Raw genomic sequence first — 17,727 nt, forward strand, 5'->3', positions numbered from 1 at the left:
ATTACCTTATCATTTTCAGAGAGGCCCTTGCTCATTATGAGATGATTTGCCCGTGTATAAAATGTTTATTTCCTTAACGGCGTATAATACTGAATCTATTCCAGTGCATGAATTATTCCACTAGACCTGGTGATCTCCACCCAGTCCAGCAATTTCTACTTTGTGTTTCCAAAGGGGAAGTCAGCCTTGAACTCTAGGCCTCCCTCTGTTGAAATAGCCCCAGCAAACCAAAGGCTGTTTGAAATCGCTCTTTGCACACAGTATTATCGGCTATTCACAACTGGAACCTAACATTGCAACACTGTCGGAGCTCCAACTAGGCCCTATACAAATTTCCTGTCGTTTCCAAAAAAAGGTTGCTGAAAGGTTAAGCTGGTAACTGCAGGTCACTGTCGAGGGAAGCGAAGGTAAACAGCAACACTGCCAATTTACCAGTTTGACACACATACAAACTTTAAAGGGGAAGGGAATGACTTTCAACAGAGAGTGCGCTCCACAATCAACGCTGCCCATACCAAGTGACAGTGGACAGCCTCTAAACGTGTGGGTAGTCTCAGGGTGGGCTAATCCATGTTCATTATCTCAGTCAAACAAATCCCAGTGAGCGACAGCAGTGACCCAGCCACTGATCAGCACACTAACACGCTTCCTCTCGGCCCAACATGTACAGTAATTCTAGACCACAGCATGTGCGGATATTTTAAATACTCCAAATTATTAAACTCAGGGAACTTAAGAGGCTCACGTTTCAGATATTCACTCCGACAGTACAGTACACGTAACAAACCAACTAGTAGGCCAGTATTATTAGTAGGATAAACTTTAATAGTAAAAGACTAAAACCACACCAAATTGGATGATTATTTAACTTACTCCACACTCCAGGGGTTTAACAAAAAAAACAAATAAACATCTGCTACTGTACAGTATGTAGCTGCAGTAAAATCTATGTAGGGCACCCACATTTCCTCTCCAAATCATTTTTTTTTTTCACAAATAAAAACAAAACAAAGGCTCACCACAGTGCTTCTCGCTGTGGGGGAAGGGTGGCAGTGTGAGGATTCGCTACACAGTACTGCCAGACAGATGTCATTTATACCTCTCATCTCCCAGGCAGTGCGCCTTAACAACACGACAGGAACACAAGGCCAGTCAGCACACTACACACACTACCAGAGATTCGAACAGGAAAAACACAGCTCGAAAAATCTACCAGCATTCCAGAGTCTTTCTTATGAAGAGTTCAACTACATCTACATGTAAACCTTCTAAATATTACGCCTTTTTTCCCCCCAAAAGTTATATTAAGCAGTGTGGAAATCTGTTTTACGACTAACAAATGCAATTGACATTAACCAGTGTGTGTGAACTACCAAAGTGATATTATCAGGACATGGACTCCCAATTATATTCTGGCCATTTCAACATGGTAATATTAAGAATAGGGTTGGACCGGTATTAAGTAGGTTTGACAGTACTTTCCTTTTAAAAAAGATAAAATAAAATAGTAGTGCCATTTGGACCAACAATCTCATTAACGAGGTGACATAATCACAGCCACTTATTGAAAGACAGAAGAGGCGATTGACAAAGATGTGTCACCGTGGTCCCACAGAGCCGAGCTTCACATTATGGAAAATAGACAGCAAGCTAATAATGTAAATGATCGCATGCGACAAGATTTATTTCAAATTATATAAACCATTCCGGCTTCAAATAAACATGAACTTCTTTCTGAATGAGCAATTTCCTGCACAGATTAGTCTCCGCTATGTGATTTGCACATTCCACAACCTGACCGCCTCCCGGGTTCCATTTCAGCTCCCTTAGTTACTCTGCTAATGAGTTTCATACATAGAACCTCATTGCCAGGTCAGGGGAGGAGTTTGCATGATAAACCGCCACTGTTCAGCGAGAGTACATATTGCACTTCACATAGAACCTCATTGCCAGGTCAGGGGAGGAGTTTGCTTGATAAACTGCCACTGCTCAGGTGTAAAATGTGTTGACAGTCATACTCAAATCAAGTCAAATAGTGTCCTGGAACTAACCAATGACAAGAACAAGCCAACAGAAAGAGAACAACAAAACAAACTACTGTATTGCATGCAAAACTTCATAAAAAAAAATGATGCACATTTGTGGTCAGTTAATTGATAACATGTTATGTATGTACTGTATATCTGGTCAAATTTAACGGATATCATCAGAGAACAGGGAAATAATGCAGGCTACAGTAAAAAGCAACTGTGCTTTTTTGTTATGAAGTTTTTTAGTAATTGAAATCAGCCCAGGGAGAGCTAACCCATGCTTTTGTCCCAAGGCGTGAGGTTTTAGAACTCGGTGAAAGGACCGAAATCTCAGGAACACAGGCAAGGGTGAAAGGAGACGACTGCAGGCACTGCTTTCTGGAGCTGAAAGAGAGATGTACTCGTTGACCTGGCTGCAACGTGACACCCACACAACACGACACCCCTTCAGGAATGGCAAGTGACCGTGAAGCATGGGGGCCAGCCAGCTCTCACACATTCAGACTAAAACAGGACGCAGGGTTTGAGGAACATGGCAACAGTGAAAGGTAAACGTCCTGACGGGCTGAACTGCCTACAGCGTGGTGTTATGGGGGTTTCCACCTCTGCACTGCAGTCACAATACATCAATCCTACAATAACAGTGCAAGAGGGCCATATATTTTTAGCCGACAGTCGTAACCTATAATAAATTCTACTGCTCTCCGTCTAAAGAAATAATGATGTTAACCTTTCTCTTAAGAGACAGAACCCAACTGTGGATCACAGCATTTTTTGGCTGGTAGAATAGAGGGGGTTGGTTCTTAAAATACTTAAACTGCCAATGAGCCAGTAAATCCACTTTAAGCTTGCTTTACTGTAAAATCCTTCCAGAATAATCTAAAAACAGCAGCACACCTGACTTCCCCTATTTGTAGCAGCTGCATACAGTTTGCCAATATACCAGGTGGACCTTCTAATGCTACCGAATCAGTAAATCCTTGAGAAATAAAGGCCAAGACACAAAGGAGATAGCCTACACTAACAGGGCCTCCCTGTGATATATAGAACCTGTTAGAATTTCCTGACTGCAAAACTGTGTGGATTACATAAATCCGCTCCTCCCGCTGGAAAGCCAAGAGGGTATGCTTTTATTCCCAGCGCTGGCAGGGAGTAATAATTCTCGGTAACCATGGCGGTATTGGCCTACTGCCAGTAGACACTCAAGAGTTGCAATCTATCACAAATATAATCTCACCCCTAAATAATCTCATCCACTAGGATAGTTTATTCTGGCGAGAGATGATGGATAGTCCCATAGGGGAAAGAAAAAAAAAAAAAAAATATATATATATATATATATATAACCATAGTTAACACAGCATATGAAAGTGTATTACACAGACCTTTATAGCATAAATTTACGAGTAAAAGTAATATGCACAGAACAAAACACTCCTCTCCTGCTTTAGCACAACCAGACACAGAGTCACAGGCAAGGCAGACAGCCCGCTTCATCCTGCCTTCAAGTCACCTGCTTCAGCTGTCAGTCAGGGTATTGTGCACAATATTCATTAAGTGTTTTTCTCTTGTGCCCCATTTTCAAATCAAACTAGTAACTGTCACTGTATACCTAAAGCAAAAGCTTACGTACACCTTAACCCGCTAATTTCAAAGTAGGCGCTTTGAATGACAGGTGCTGTAGCTGGCAAATGAGAGCATTCTAGCACTGCTTCAGTCAACAAGATCTGTCAAGCCTATATATATATATATATATATTAGCAATAAACATGTTCAAGAACAGTTTTAGCTTAGAAATGTCCTTTTTCGATTGCAGTTTACTGAACGATGTGCTGTTCTCAGTTTTTCTACACGATTAGCACATCTTTGTCAGAAGAAGCCCCAACTAAACCACAGGAAAGTCTAAATCCTGGAATACAATGTTAGCTCCTTTACTGTTGAATTTCCTGTTTCAAGGAGGCACAGGTCGATATACTGAACAGCGCCCAGTCATTCAGTGCACAGATTTACATAGCAGGATACATCATACAGTACTCCGGAGACAAAAGGCCTCATCATAACTACTTAGTGTTGAAATCTGAAAAAGGTTTTTATTAGCCTCAAGATATAATTGACTCAAAGCAAAAAAAAAAAAAAAGTGTTGAGAACAATGGCTTAATATCATCTTTTTCTCCTGTAGTACTTGAGATAGAGAAGGATAAGTACTGTTCACATGTCCAGCCAACAGTTTACATGGCAATAGATTGGTACTTACAGTATTCACAACCTCATTGGAGTTTTAGTTTGTTTGGTTAAATTGCAAGGGGGCAGATTATGGTGCATCAATCTTGCAATTCTGCATCCTGAAACTAAAAAAATGAATGAAGGTACAGTAATAAAAACACTGCATGAACTTTGATGGAAGCAAGCAGCTCTGTGGCCTACTTTGGATTTAGATCAAAACAGGGTAGGGGGCTGTGAGTAAAAACAAGGCGGCTTTGACAAGAGCAGACTATTTTCTATACTGACATTTATTTCATTATTTGCTTTGCCTTTCTCTGCAGTATTTAGAGGAGTGTAACTTTGAGCTAAATTTAGCGCACCTGACCCAAGCCAATGAAGCGTAGCTTTATAATCTCATATTAAAGCCTAGAAAGGCTCAAACGATTTCTGTACACATGACTTCTTATTACCTCATGAGCACAGCAGTAGTTCAGTATCCTGGAACACAATCTCTAGCAAAACTGTGTGGCAGATGAACTGATAACAATGGTCTCGGCCCACAAACAGTCCGTTTTAGATGCAAGTCACCCTAAAGTAACTGCTTGTCTAAATATGGCTTCCTGCCACCAGCAGTGCTTGATTTGTTATCTGAATTTCTACATACATTACAGCAATAACATTCAGTGAAGCACAGCGACCCTGAACAACACATTTACTGGAAACTCACTCGCTCGAGAAACCCCAAAACGCTGTCCCTCCCTCCCTCCCCTACAGACAGCAAACAGGAAGCAGTTAACATTTGTGTTAATAAAGCCATAATAAAATATCAGGAAGAAGCAGACTTCAACAGAAAAACACACACACACACACACACACAAAAGGTGCAAGACCCTTCTCTGTGCTGAAATACAACACACATCTGCAAGTGACTTCTTAAACAGCATACTGAAAGAATAGACATTATATATGTGGGTCACACACTAGATTAATGCTGCGACAAATTTTGAATACTTGGGAAAAAAAAACTGCTTGAAATGTATTTCAGCAAAAATTCACATATTTGTTTATATTACAGAATGTATAAATGACCGTATCAAAGAGATACCATGCAAAGGAAACCATAAATGATGTCTGAAATAAACAGCACACTGATTAGCGTTTATCTTCTTTCTTTAATGGGTAATTTGATCGGGTACCTGGTTTGTTTTACTCCAGAGATGTTTTATTTGTTTAACATGGAACAAACTGAATATCAGTTTCATTTTATTTTAGAATATTCAAAACCAACGTTCCCGTTCAGGTACCAAGCGTTAATGTCAAAGTTGTTCGTTGCCATGCCCAATTAGATGCAGACATGCACAGAAAACGTTTCAGCCGTCAAAACGACCTCCCATAGGCAAGGCATCATAAGCCACGGCTACGAGTGGCAGCTTAAGTCTCCTATTAACCCAACCCCCAATCTGTGCCTTGCCGGTCATAACTACACCCACAAACTATCAATCTGCTTGACCTGCCGGAATGTCATCTGTGCAGTCAGGCCCCAAACAAATAAGGCTGCAGGTCTGTCTAGCCATCAGATTCCATTAACCCCGAGGTCAGGAACTATTCATTGAAAAGAGCAGGCTGTTGTCCACTGCCCCATCCCCCCGTCCCCCTTAATGAGTTGTTCAGTTTGACGATAAATCCTTTGACTGCTGGGTGCTTCAGATGTAGAGAGAAATGCATTAGAAACAGGTCAGTGGTGAAGAGGGGAAAAAATTACATTATATATATATATATATATATATATATATATATATATATATATATCACGGCCTTCTCCCTCATGCACATTCATTAAACTGGGATTCCTGAGAATGGCCAGGGGATACACCACACAGTAATTATTTCCTGGGAATCCCAATACAGCTGAGCTGCTGGGATTTTGCAAAAGAAAAAAAAAAAAAAAAAAAAAAAAAGAGCTCCGAGGCATAGTCTGTATTGCAAGTGCCAGAAGAATCCCACTGCTGAAAACTGTAAATTACTCCTTAAAAGTCAAATCCAGCTAAGAGCACATGGTATGTATTCTAAGCCTCCAGACAAATATGCAAAACCCAGCCAGGCCAGTGAACTGAAGCTGTGCTATTTGGAAAGTCCAATACTACAGATATAATTACAGGGTTATATTAATCAGTTAAGTATTTAGGCGGTTCCCTACCTTATAATGCAAGGAGAAAAATATTGCTTTGTTTTAACATCTGCTACTTGAGTCAGAAGCAAGAGTCCCCTACCTTGACAAACTGTAGATCAAAGCTCACCGCAAAAATGCCAGCAATGTGCTGCATACTATTATTATTATAGGAGCACCGAGGCATGTGTGTGTCAGTTGTCAGATTTCAATGGGGATAGTGGCAGGTTCTCTTATCTGACAAGTACTGTATGTTTTCATAAACTGTGATCAAAAGCCAGTGATAAAGCTATAAACCAGAACAATTCAAACAAAAGTTTCTCCTCCACAATTTATTTTTCCCTCAAGCGGCTGCTTGCGCTAAAAGGGTGTTTTGTTTCTTTTAAGGGCTTTCCAGCTATACAGCGATTTATCCTAGCAGGGAAATACCCGAATCCTTACTATGCACTATGCATTACTGGCACCCTACGGTCTCATACAGGATTTGAAAAAGAAGCACTTTAATGAAGCTTCTCATCTTAACCAAAAATAAATGTCTTGTCCTTCCAAGTACTGTATAAAAATGGCTAAATTAAATCTGCTTTGAAGGCTTGCAATTCACTGGTCTTTCCTTTCCACCATACCACACCCTGAAAGATGGCAACTTAAGGTTGGCTTTATTAAACACAGTGTCTGGGCTCAAACCTCTACCACACAGATCTCACTACCCTAACCAGATTAACTAGAATATTGTAAATGTCACCAACTTGGAAGCAAAAAATAAAAACACTCTGGGAACAGAGTGGTTTTATTTTATTGAGCACTCTATTTATTCAGGGATTAAGAAGCTTCCCCTTTTAAAACGATGACATTCCTGCACAAACGTCACGTGCGTCTGTCTGACTAACCGGCCATTCAATTCAGAAAGCAGGAAAAGTCACTCAGTCAATCTGGCAGGGTAGCGAGACTGCAGTACAGTAGCTGCAAGAATGTGGCTCTCGAGGTAATAAAACCACAACCGTGCCTCCTGCTGAGCTGCAGCAAAGCACACCAGGCCAAGAGGCGCTAAACAAACAAAAGCAATCAAATCACTAAGTATAGTACCGGCTGTCATTAGGAGAACACTTCTGAGATGGGGCTGTGTCTTTATCTTCATTGACATACAGGACTAGTCACTCTCCAAATACTGTAATGAATGCAAAAATATCTCCGTTGAGTGCTTTTCAAATAATTAGGGTGGGGGAGATTTCCTTGTTAATCGTTTAGTCACTATCTAAATATTTATATAAACGTTCCCTTTTATAATATATTGATTTACAATGAAGAATCAGCTTACGACTACTGATGCTTGACTTCTTTCAAATGTATAGACCAAACATCTTCCTCCATTAGAAGCTGCCCTCTACCAAGCCCAGTCCTGTAAACTCATTCCCCTGTATTTAATTCTGGTGGGGGGGGGGGGTGGTGGGGGGGAGCACAAAGAAGAACTGCTGCCCCTACCACCACCTCCCCACTGCCCAAGAGCAACAATTCACATGGGCAGTTACATGCAACACACCATACAATGTTTATCAATTACTGTACTGTAGGTGTATTTAAGCCCAGACTTGTTCTGCACAATGGTTATGAAAAGAAACAAAAAAAAAAGAATCTGTCTCCAGATGTGCGCTGGCTGGAACTTGCCTGTCATTTCCATCTATTTTCAAATATTCCGAAACGTGATACAGAGCGAGAGCGGCTTGCTAGAATAGTGTAACCCATATTATTAAGGCAGTTACAGAATGGAAATGAACAGTACTTTGGGAGGGGGATTTAGTTAGTTGCTTACAGTATGTATTCAGTTCTAGCAAGGGTGCTTTTTTTCCAATGGATAACAACAGCCCTTTCAAGTAGCGGTTCCTGTTAAGTATGACTTCACTATAAGGTCAATGGCTCACACGATAGCCGCTCATCCTATGCTGTCTGCTGTAGCACCACGCCACTAGAACACAACACCAGGCGGCTGGGAAGCCTTGACATGCATTCTGGCAAACAGCACTCACACTGTGTTCTTGGCCTGACTGCATTGGCTGCATGCCACAGACCTTATCTGCAGCGTTCTACAGTTTCAACATATCCCATTGCTAACTTCATACATTAAAAACGTGTACTTCCCCCATTTCTTACCTGGTTGTAAGAGTACAGGCTCTTGTTACAGGACACACTGAGATGTTACTGTAGTGCTCTACACAAAAAGCAAAACCGTACTACAGTGCCAGGTTTTTAATCTAGATATCTCGGAATCCAAAACCCCTGTTCATTTGTATCTGTCTTTCTTCCACTGAAACATGAACTCCCAGTTCCTATTTAGTTTGTGGCTACAACAGTATAATATTCTGCTCATCAGCACTGTCAATATAACCTGAAGATGTTAATCAGGTCGTAATGAAATGGAGGCAATGCTGCATCAAAGAAGTAATTTGAACTCAGATTTGAAGATACAGTACCCGTTAGTTAATACAGACAGTTAAACTGTTCACACTAAATACCATACAATTGAATCAGCTCCAAACTGCGGAGGGGGCTGTGAGGAAAGACATGCTGTAACTAAATGTGACAAATACATCTGATATGGTTCAGCTCTTGTATGACAAGAGACTATGTAAATATAGCTTGTTTATTAAAACGTTGCCTTCACCCCCTGCCCCACCCCACCTTGTCCTAACCCAACAAGACTCCAGGGACATGGACACCTGACACTAACAAACAGCACAGTCTTGTAGATTTCAAGCCACAGAGGAATAACTTCAATCCACAGAGAGAGCACCAAGTGATAAATACTGTATAAATTGCCATCTTGTGGGGAATTACTTTCACCTGCAGGTAAGAGGATTCATGCTACAGTACACAGCGGCTGCCCATAAACTCAGACAGTGTATTACTGTGCTTGTTATTTAAGCTCAATCGTATGCAAATCACATTTTTTTCTCCCCTTGTACTTTGCTTCAAAGCCTTGAGTGAAGGTGGCTTGAGAGCTGCCAAAAAACAGTATAACTGATCAGCATTCCACCCACTCCTACTGCAGCTGGAATGCCATTGGAAGAAGGCAAAACATGTATTATCCAAACTGACTGGGGATGTTGGTTAAACCAATTAGTCAGGTTTCAAACCAACAAGTCACCAGAAATAATTACAATCTGACATTTTAAATAACTTACAGAACTGTAAATACCAAGTACAGGAATGGAAGTAAGACTCCTATTGCACAGCAGCTTCACCCATTCCAGGTTTTACGATTAGCCCCAGTGTATAAGTAACAAGTTCACATGTGTCTTATTAAACTGATAGTAAAACAGGAATATATCAAACTGCTATGCAATGGGAGTCTTATTTCCATGCCTGAAGCATAGTAAGTTACAGGACATTGCCTAGTCAATTAGGAGTGTGTAAATTCAAGGTTTGTACAACCAAGGTTTTACTGTAGTTTTTATACGAAGGCAAATTGAGTGACTTCTCCTCTTGCCTACTACCCACTATTTTAATAGCTTATTGGTGTCACGGCATGACAATGGCCTTATTGAGAGTCTATTAATAACATCGCAAATTAACAATTATCCCAACCTGCAGCCAAACGGTCCTAAGCTGTTTCATAACTCAATAAGATTTTGAAAAGTCAGTGCATCTCCTCTACAGTACTGTGCCTTAGCCAGAACACAAACCTAACGCCTGGCTCTATGCAGAACAGAAGATTATCTTTAAATTGCCTCCATCACGGAGCGCAAACTGGCATGTGTTCTAGGATGCTAGATAATGCTGCAACAGTTTGTGTGGTGAAAATAAAAACATCTCACTTCAGGTTTTCAGGGTCTGTTGTTCCCTTTCATAAGAGGTGCTCCATTTCCTGTTAAACATCTTGGCAATAAAAGAACGTTTTTTTTTTCTTTTTGATCAGCATAGCTTGCAAGCGCACAGAAGTCTGAATGTTGCCTCATCAGCCAGGAAGATCATCGGGTGATGTCTGCTAATGTCCCTCTGATGTTGCCAAGCACCTGGACCCTGCAGGCAAGGGTGCAGCCTGGGAAGTCTTGTTGAGTGCCTGGCCAGTAGGGTTCCCTGAAGCATGAACAGGCAAACCATCCCCAGAAGACTTCACTCCTCGACCCTGCAGGAGCACAGAGGCCAATGCAGCGCTTCCTGTGGGCCCCAAGCCAAGATGGGACAACTTGGCACAAGCAGGATTCAAACCATGCCTGCATCACTGAACCTGCACCCCAGGCGCCAGTGACTGACAACCACTTTGACACAGCAGAGCAGAACCAAGCAGCAACAGTGCTATACTTCATCCTGCAAAGCTTTCTGCATACACCTTACACATGACGTCTTGCAACAATACAATAACGGTGCCAGTTTCATACAAACGCATTTGTTTTATTGCGGTCAGTAAATCTATCAGCAGAGCTGTAAATGTGTAAGTCATTTAAGAGAATTTCAATGCAGTGGGAAACTGCAATTTTCCTTATAAAACTGAACCCACCTGGGTAATTTAAATAGAGATGAAAAGATACCTTATCATCCAGAGACCGTCAAATTATGAGAGATACCTTATCATCCATTATAAGCAGTGAGGAGATTCATTTCAGTCATTTAATAAATGAATCAAAACACAGACTAATGCAGCCAGCCTATTATAGGACCAATAGATGTTCATTTGTATACAATATAGACTGGGATATATTGGTTTAATGTCTTCTTGAACGATTAGTAGGATCTCTGGTGGGTATTAATCTGGTTTGAGGTACAAGGGCTGATTAACGCAATCCTATGTGTTTCCTGTAGCCCGGCTGACAAAGAATTCAAGCGGCTTACTGACTTTGTAACCACCCTGTGCCTTTCACATGAAGCATTCGAAACAGATCTTGACACGAAGGAACAATCTCTTAATTGAAAATTGCTTTAAGAAAAGGAGGAGCAGGTTTACAAATCACTGGAAAAGTACCAAAACTGCAACTGCTACTGCCACTCTGCAGCGCTGGAAGTTCTGCATCAAGCCTGCAGTATCTGCACCCACCACAAAGGGGCTCCTGTATTTCAGAACCCCCTTTCTGTTAGAATCACTGCGCAGCTTCAGAAACTCATCCATTTCATTCATGGGGGGGGGGGGGGGGGGGGGGGGGCATTGTGGGTTCCAGCAACAGAATATACTTTGTACAGTAAAGTCTACAAATTAAAGGAATACCATTTTTTGTATCTTAATATATTTCTCTGGTGGTGTTCCAGACCCTGACTAGCATTAATCTTGGACTGTCTGATGTTAACATTGGGAAGCTAGTCCTAGATTAGTGCTAATCAGGGTTTGTGAAACCAGCCATTGAAGTTCAGCGTATCTTGTTGAGATGCCTCAAGCACATCTGACAACCTAAAACCCTTTTAGTATCCAGGCAGTGACCTTTTTGAACAATTATGACAGCCTGCATTTCACAACCAAGCACTTTCGGTTCTCTCAGCATACAGTTCCTCTGAAAATCGAAATCCGTCTGTAATGGAACTTTTCAGCCTGAGTGAGCAGTAATGCAAAGGAACGTGTCTCCCTGGAGGGCTGTAAGAACACGTCTCACTCCCCTCCAGACACCACGCCCCGACCCTAGTTCTGGCCACACATTAACAACACATTCTATTACCAGAACTGCTGTTGGTCACAATAAATGTGCCGTATTTTCCCCCTTCCACCCGATTCACATCGTTACTCTCATTCGTCTTTGTCGTGTCCTCGGGTGACCTTTCATTTAGATGCATCTTTATTTATTTATTCATGTTTTTTTAGAAAGCAAATAAACACTGCACATTCTTTTCCAATCATACTGACAGGACTACATTCTTTGCGGTGAGTTACACAACTGTATGAAACATGATGGTAAAAATGATTCAGAGGTTGCTGAATTACTGGTATGACTACAATTAGAGATAAGAGTTATACAACCCAGCATAAAACACTGGCATTATTAATACTGTATTAATGCCGCTTTGTTAAACCTATATTAAACAGATTGCTGTTATTATTACTAAGAATGCCATACATAGGGGATATTCTGAAGGATATGAAAATCTTGCTTATCTGCATTTCGCAAGATGAGAATATTGTACTCTAGCCTAGGCATGCCTTTGGCAGGATTTCTGGCGCTGTATCTGGGCAGAACGGAACCCTGGGTCACCTACAGCACTGTAGCACAATGGAATCAGAATTCACTGGGCTTTCACATTACAGCCCTATCGCTTCTAGAGAGACATGGGAGGGAAAGCCTGTGGAAACAGCAGGGCTCCCAGGAGGAACGACAAGATTGTGTGACTTGTTTTGAAGGGCTTTCGCTGCATCGCGGGGCATGATCAATACAACGTCACACCGTTACACAAAAGCACAGTCTAAAACCCACACAGAGCTCTCATTACTAAAGACAGCCTAGAGAAAGATATGCTAGCTCTAAAGAACTGACTAAAAGACCTTTAAGACAGCTATTAAAGAAGTGGCCTGTTGTCCCAATGTTTCACAGCACTGTATCCCACGAACGCTCGGTAAACCTTTCACAATGCCAGCAAATGTCACCTCGCTTGTAACCAATATGGAGTGCTGAAAGGTCAATATACAGTATTTATTTTCATACCTGGGAAAGGCCTAGCTCTAAAAAAATAAACTGCTGTCCGCTGGGAGATTTAAATCCGATGATGCTCGGGCTCAGACAACATGTAATAAACACAGTACAGTTATGCAATGTACGTAAGCCTGTTTATTTTCCAATTTAGATTTATGCTTTGTTTCATAACGTAAGACCAGATCTGGATTCATGCACCAGGTCTGATTATATTGTGCTGGTAATGGGCTTTCGGAACCCCCTACTGCTGCAGGTCTTTGTGGGAGCGGGTCTGTCTGCTGCACGTTGTGATGTAAAAGCTTGCAGCTTTCAAGGAAATGGAAGCCAGCGTTCCTGCTGATAAAAATCTTGAAATCGTTGTCAACAAACTGTTTTTTGTTTTTGTTTTTTTCCCATTTTCCTATTTTCTCCCAATTTGGAATGTCCAATTATTACTCAACCTGGCACCACCCATCTGTAAGTCATAAAAAAGGAAATTTGCTTGGATTTTAGTTTACAACAGATCAGCTCCTATTCACACCACGAGAATGCTTAACATCATCAATCTCAACATTCCTGAAACAAACATTTTAATTTGAACTCAAAATCCCCAATGATTGCATTTGCCTTCATTCGGGAAACCATTACAGTATATCAATCTCTCGTACGTCATAACCCAACAAAATGAGCTTCCCATCACACTGAGCTTAATATCAGGCTAAACACAGATAATCTCCCGGGAGCTTCCTTAGATTCCTGCTAAGACAAATGTCATCATTTCAATGGATGCGATTCCTTATAATTAGAGTACCAATGTAATGAAAAGTGCTTAATGTCAGTACAGTGGTAGCCAGAAGTATTGACACCTGACCTTTCAGATTCTCAACTCAATCACCTAACTGCCTGTCATTTAAAAGTGCTGGTAAATGTGCCTGTACTTACTAGCCAATTTACAATTACACATATACAAATAAATGTGAACAAACAGGCATTTAAAAAGATCATTTGAAGCCAAGCTCAAAAATGTTTTTTAAAGTTTTGCCTATTTAAAATGCTTGCGGCACTGTCTGTCAAACTTGGCAGCGGCAAAGTCCTCAGACTCCTATCACAATATACTGTACCACTAAACCCTTGGCAAGCACTGCTAAATAATCTATATGACCAGAACTGCAATATCAGCTAATACATTCCAAAAATGTTTTATTTTCCTCTCGTGAGCTGCCAACTGCAAGAAAGCTTGCAGCTCTACCAGACTCTTTTAGCACCTGACTGTCTCGGATGTGGGATTATTAATACTGTCCAGCACTTTAAACACTGGCAGACATCCAAAAGGGAATGCAATTTCACTGAAGGCCTCTTTCTGTTCAGATGAATACGTTTCATTTAAACAGTCCTTGGCTTAAAACACGCACAATTTTGTTGACGTCAGAAAGATTTCTAGGCAAGGTAATTAGCTTGTCCCGGCTGTGTATATGGCCTACAACTAAAGACTAGAGAGGTTTATCCCAATTAACATGATCAACTGCAATAGCCGGATATGGGCGTCTACAGATCACATGATTAAATATGCAGACTCCCCTTTGTGGACAGTGAACAGTAAGCAAACAGTCAGATGCATATGCATTGTGCCAATATACCAAAGCTACAGTAGCATCTTCTGGAGTCAATGAGAAATGATGTATGCAATGCAGGCTCAATGCAAAACTGCAAAGCACTAGATTGCATTTTAAAGCATCAGTTACACTTCCCTTATTTTTAACATTGAAAATAATACCAAGAAACCCAGGTAACCAAAAGTATGTCTGGATAGCAACAAGCCCCAGGATGGGGGTGGAGGCCTCCAAGTATGCAATTATTTATTTGTTTTTATTCCTAAAATGAAATTAACACACGGGAGTATAACTTCCATTTAAAAAATAACAGATCAGACACAAGGTTCTGAGTTTGTTTTAAGCTGCAGATTACAAAAATATATATATTAACTTGGGAATATAGTAGTACAATTTATCAACTTAATTGAATTGGCTCATTATAAACATAGTATAAAACAGAATGCTTCATTACAAAATATATGACATGGGAAAGGAATCGTTATTAAGGCAGATTCTTTTTTTATGCGTACATTGAAAACATTACTAAGTGCTGTCGCAAAATATTTTGCCATATAGAATGTTCAAATAAACTGACAGTTCCATTTATCACAAGGCCATGCAAGCCCATACTAAATATTTAAATGTTACCGTTTTTTTGTTTTCTAAAACCGCCCTATGCAAAACTTTACAACTGTAATTCTTCCAGCTGGTGTTACTTCGGGTCAAGTGAACTCACAAAACAAACAAAAATATCCCACAAGCGGTGTTAGGCAAACCGCTGGCTGATAATGTATCTTGACTTTATTAGCGTGAATCCCCAAAGCCAGATTTGTCGTTATAAATGTATTTGCATTTATGTTATGCAAAAAAAAACAAAAAAAAACACACCTTATAGGAAAAGTCATTTATGGTCTATTATATTGCAATTTAATTGCAATTAGTAGTACAGAAATGCCGCCCTGCTGGTCACTGACCCGCCCCACCAATGCAACTGAAGACCTGACAATGGCATGCCAATTTCTGAACGGTAACAGTTCAAGCACCACGACGGTATGCCTATGACAACTGTCCCATTCACATTTCAGAAGCGATCGCACCCCAGTCAATACCATTTGACACACATTGGCTTTCCAATACCCCCCACATTGACTTCACGTACATTTTACTTTCAAAAACTGAAAAGTATGCAGCCCAATGAGGATTTAAATGACTGCGTTGATATTTTAGGGGTTTTTTTTATTTTATTTTTTTATCCATTTGCCATGCAATTGGATAAAACTAAAGTTCACCGCGAACTGTTTTATTTTTATTTATTTTAATGACAATACAGCAATAATATATATGATGTGTAAAAACATTAAAACACAAACCATGCGTTTGTTGTGTTTTTTTTTTTTTTGATTTCCTTAATCACAATCGTTCAGTGGAAGAGAATCAGTCTGGGTGTCACTGTTTTTGCCTTCTAGACTGAGTTTTCACTTTGAGTTAGAACAACAACACAGACCCATTGTGGGAATATAGTGTTAGGATCAGATAGTGTGAATGCTGTGGTGTTGAGCCCCGGCGTCAGCAATAACACATGCAATAACATGCGTGAAACACAACTAAGCACATGATCAAAGTGGTTTACCACGTTTTTTGCAAAAACTATTTTATAAAAAATAAAAAAACGGTGTTAACATGAAAAAGGATAGCTCACGGTAGTACCAGTCAAGTTATCTGTAAAACGAGAATGCAAAGTTTGTACTACGTAACACTATTCATCCAAAAATATCAGTTTTTTTTAACAAAAATCATCCTTTTGTTTATTTATTTTTGCAGATCAAGGTCGGTTGATCGCTTACTTGACAACTGAAACGACTGAAGTTTGATCTGTGCAATAAAAACCTCTTGATTTGAAATCCATTTTAAATTAACACCACGTCCTGCGAAAACACAATATAAACAAACAATACTAAAAGATGTGTACCGCGTGTTGCATTGTTATTTGATTAAAAGTTAATTGTGTATAGTAAATTAATGCTTAGTCTGCGATTAGATGGAATAAACAGTAAATTATTGACATAAGACTGTATCGGGGGGGAAAAAGGGTCACTGGCCGTTTAAAACTCGTATATTGTTTCCGCCTTACCTTACTAAATCCGACAAGGAGTCCTCATTTTGCAAAGTTAACAAAGCTCCATAAACAAGCGGCCACCACGATTGTCCTATATCAAGATTTCTCGGCACCCGCAGTATTCTCTTGTGACAGTAATCCACAGATTAACGTTTTCTCCGTTTCTCCTCTTCTCCTTCCTCTTCTAAAATGCCTGCCTGTGCTGTGCCGTGCTTCTCTCTCTCTCTTGAGCTCCCCCAGTCGCTCTTTCTCTCTCTCTACCTCTCTCTCTCTCGCTCTCTTTCTCTCACTCACTCGCCCAATCTAACTTTGTGATCATGCTGGGTTTTGTGGTGTTGTTGCTTTGGTTTCCTTCTTTTTTGCAGCCCCTGACTGAAAATATACAGTGGAAGATTGATGGCCCGCTTCCAACAGCAAGACAACACTACCAGACACAGCGTTTCCACTCTGTGTTCTTAAAGGCGCAGTACACCCCTTAGCACCACTTGCAGAAACATATTGTTAGACTACACCGTTTTGTAAATATCGCCACATTTCCCTGCTGGTAGATTGTGCAAATGCGGTTGCAATTACATTTATTAAAAAGACCAGAGGCGATTATGCAAGATCTAAATAGAATACGCTTTTGTTTGTGAACTGTAATCTGAGTTCAAATGCGGCGAATGTACTCGCATAGTATCTAGCTAAACTGCAATATGCTTTTGCTATAGTGCCTTAACCTTCTACTCTGAATATAGCATTAGAAAATAATGGACAGTGTAGGGTGCTTTTGAAGATACATTAAAAAACGACCGATTGCTGTAAATGGAATTATCCCCTTCAAGCCCCGAATTCAGGAACACATAATAATATGCAATTCTGGGAAACTTTTTTGTTCGCTAATTACGGGGGAAAAAACGGGACTTTGATGATTTTTTATGATAGTGTTGAGTGCGCGCGGGTGGAGCCAAGGCTGGTTGGTTACGTAATCTAAAAAATAAACACATAAACCTGATATCTGCGCCTGCTGTGGAACCCGGCTCTTTTGTACAGCGGTATC

At 40.5% G+C, this 17,727-nt stretch overlaps 1 protein-coding gene across 10 annotated transcripts in view; it reads right to left on the bottom strand.

Moving 5' to 3' along the window:
- LOC117426165 (nuclear receptor corepressor 2-like) overlaps nt 1-17,172 on the bottom strand; it is a 127,824-nt gene extending 110,652 nt beyond the window's left edge. For all 10 annotated transcript variants that reach the window (XM_059033094.1, XM_059033091.1, XM_059033093.1 and 7 more), the window contains exon 1: nt 16,704-17,172. The gene's annotated coding sequence lies outside the window, so the exon portion shown is untranslated. The remainder of the gene's footprint in view (nt 1-16,703) is intronic.
- Nucleotides 17,173-17,727: the final 555 nt, after the last annotated feature.

The sequence above is a fragment of the Acipenser ruthenus genome, chromosome 11 (genome assembly GCF_902713425.1).
Source record: "Acipenser ruthenus chromosome 11, fAciRut3.2 maternal haplotype, whole genome shotgun sequence".
Classification (NCBI taxonomy): domain Eukaryota; kingdom Metazoa; phylum Chordata; class Actinopteri; order Acipenseriformes; family Acipenseridae; genus Acipenser; species Acipenser ruthenus.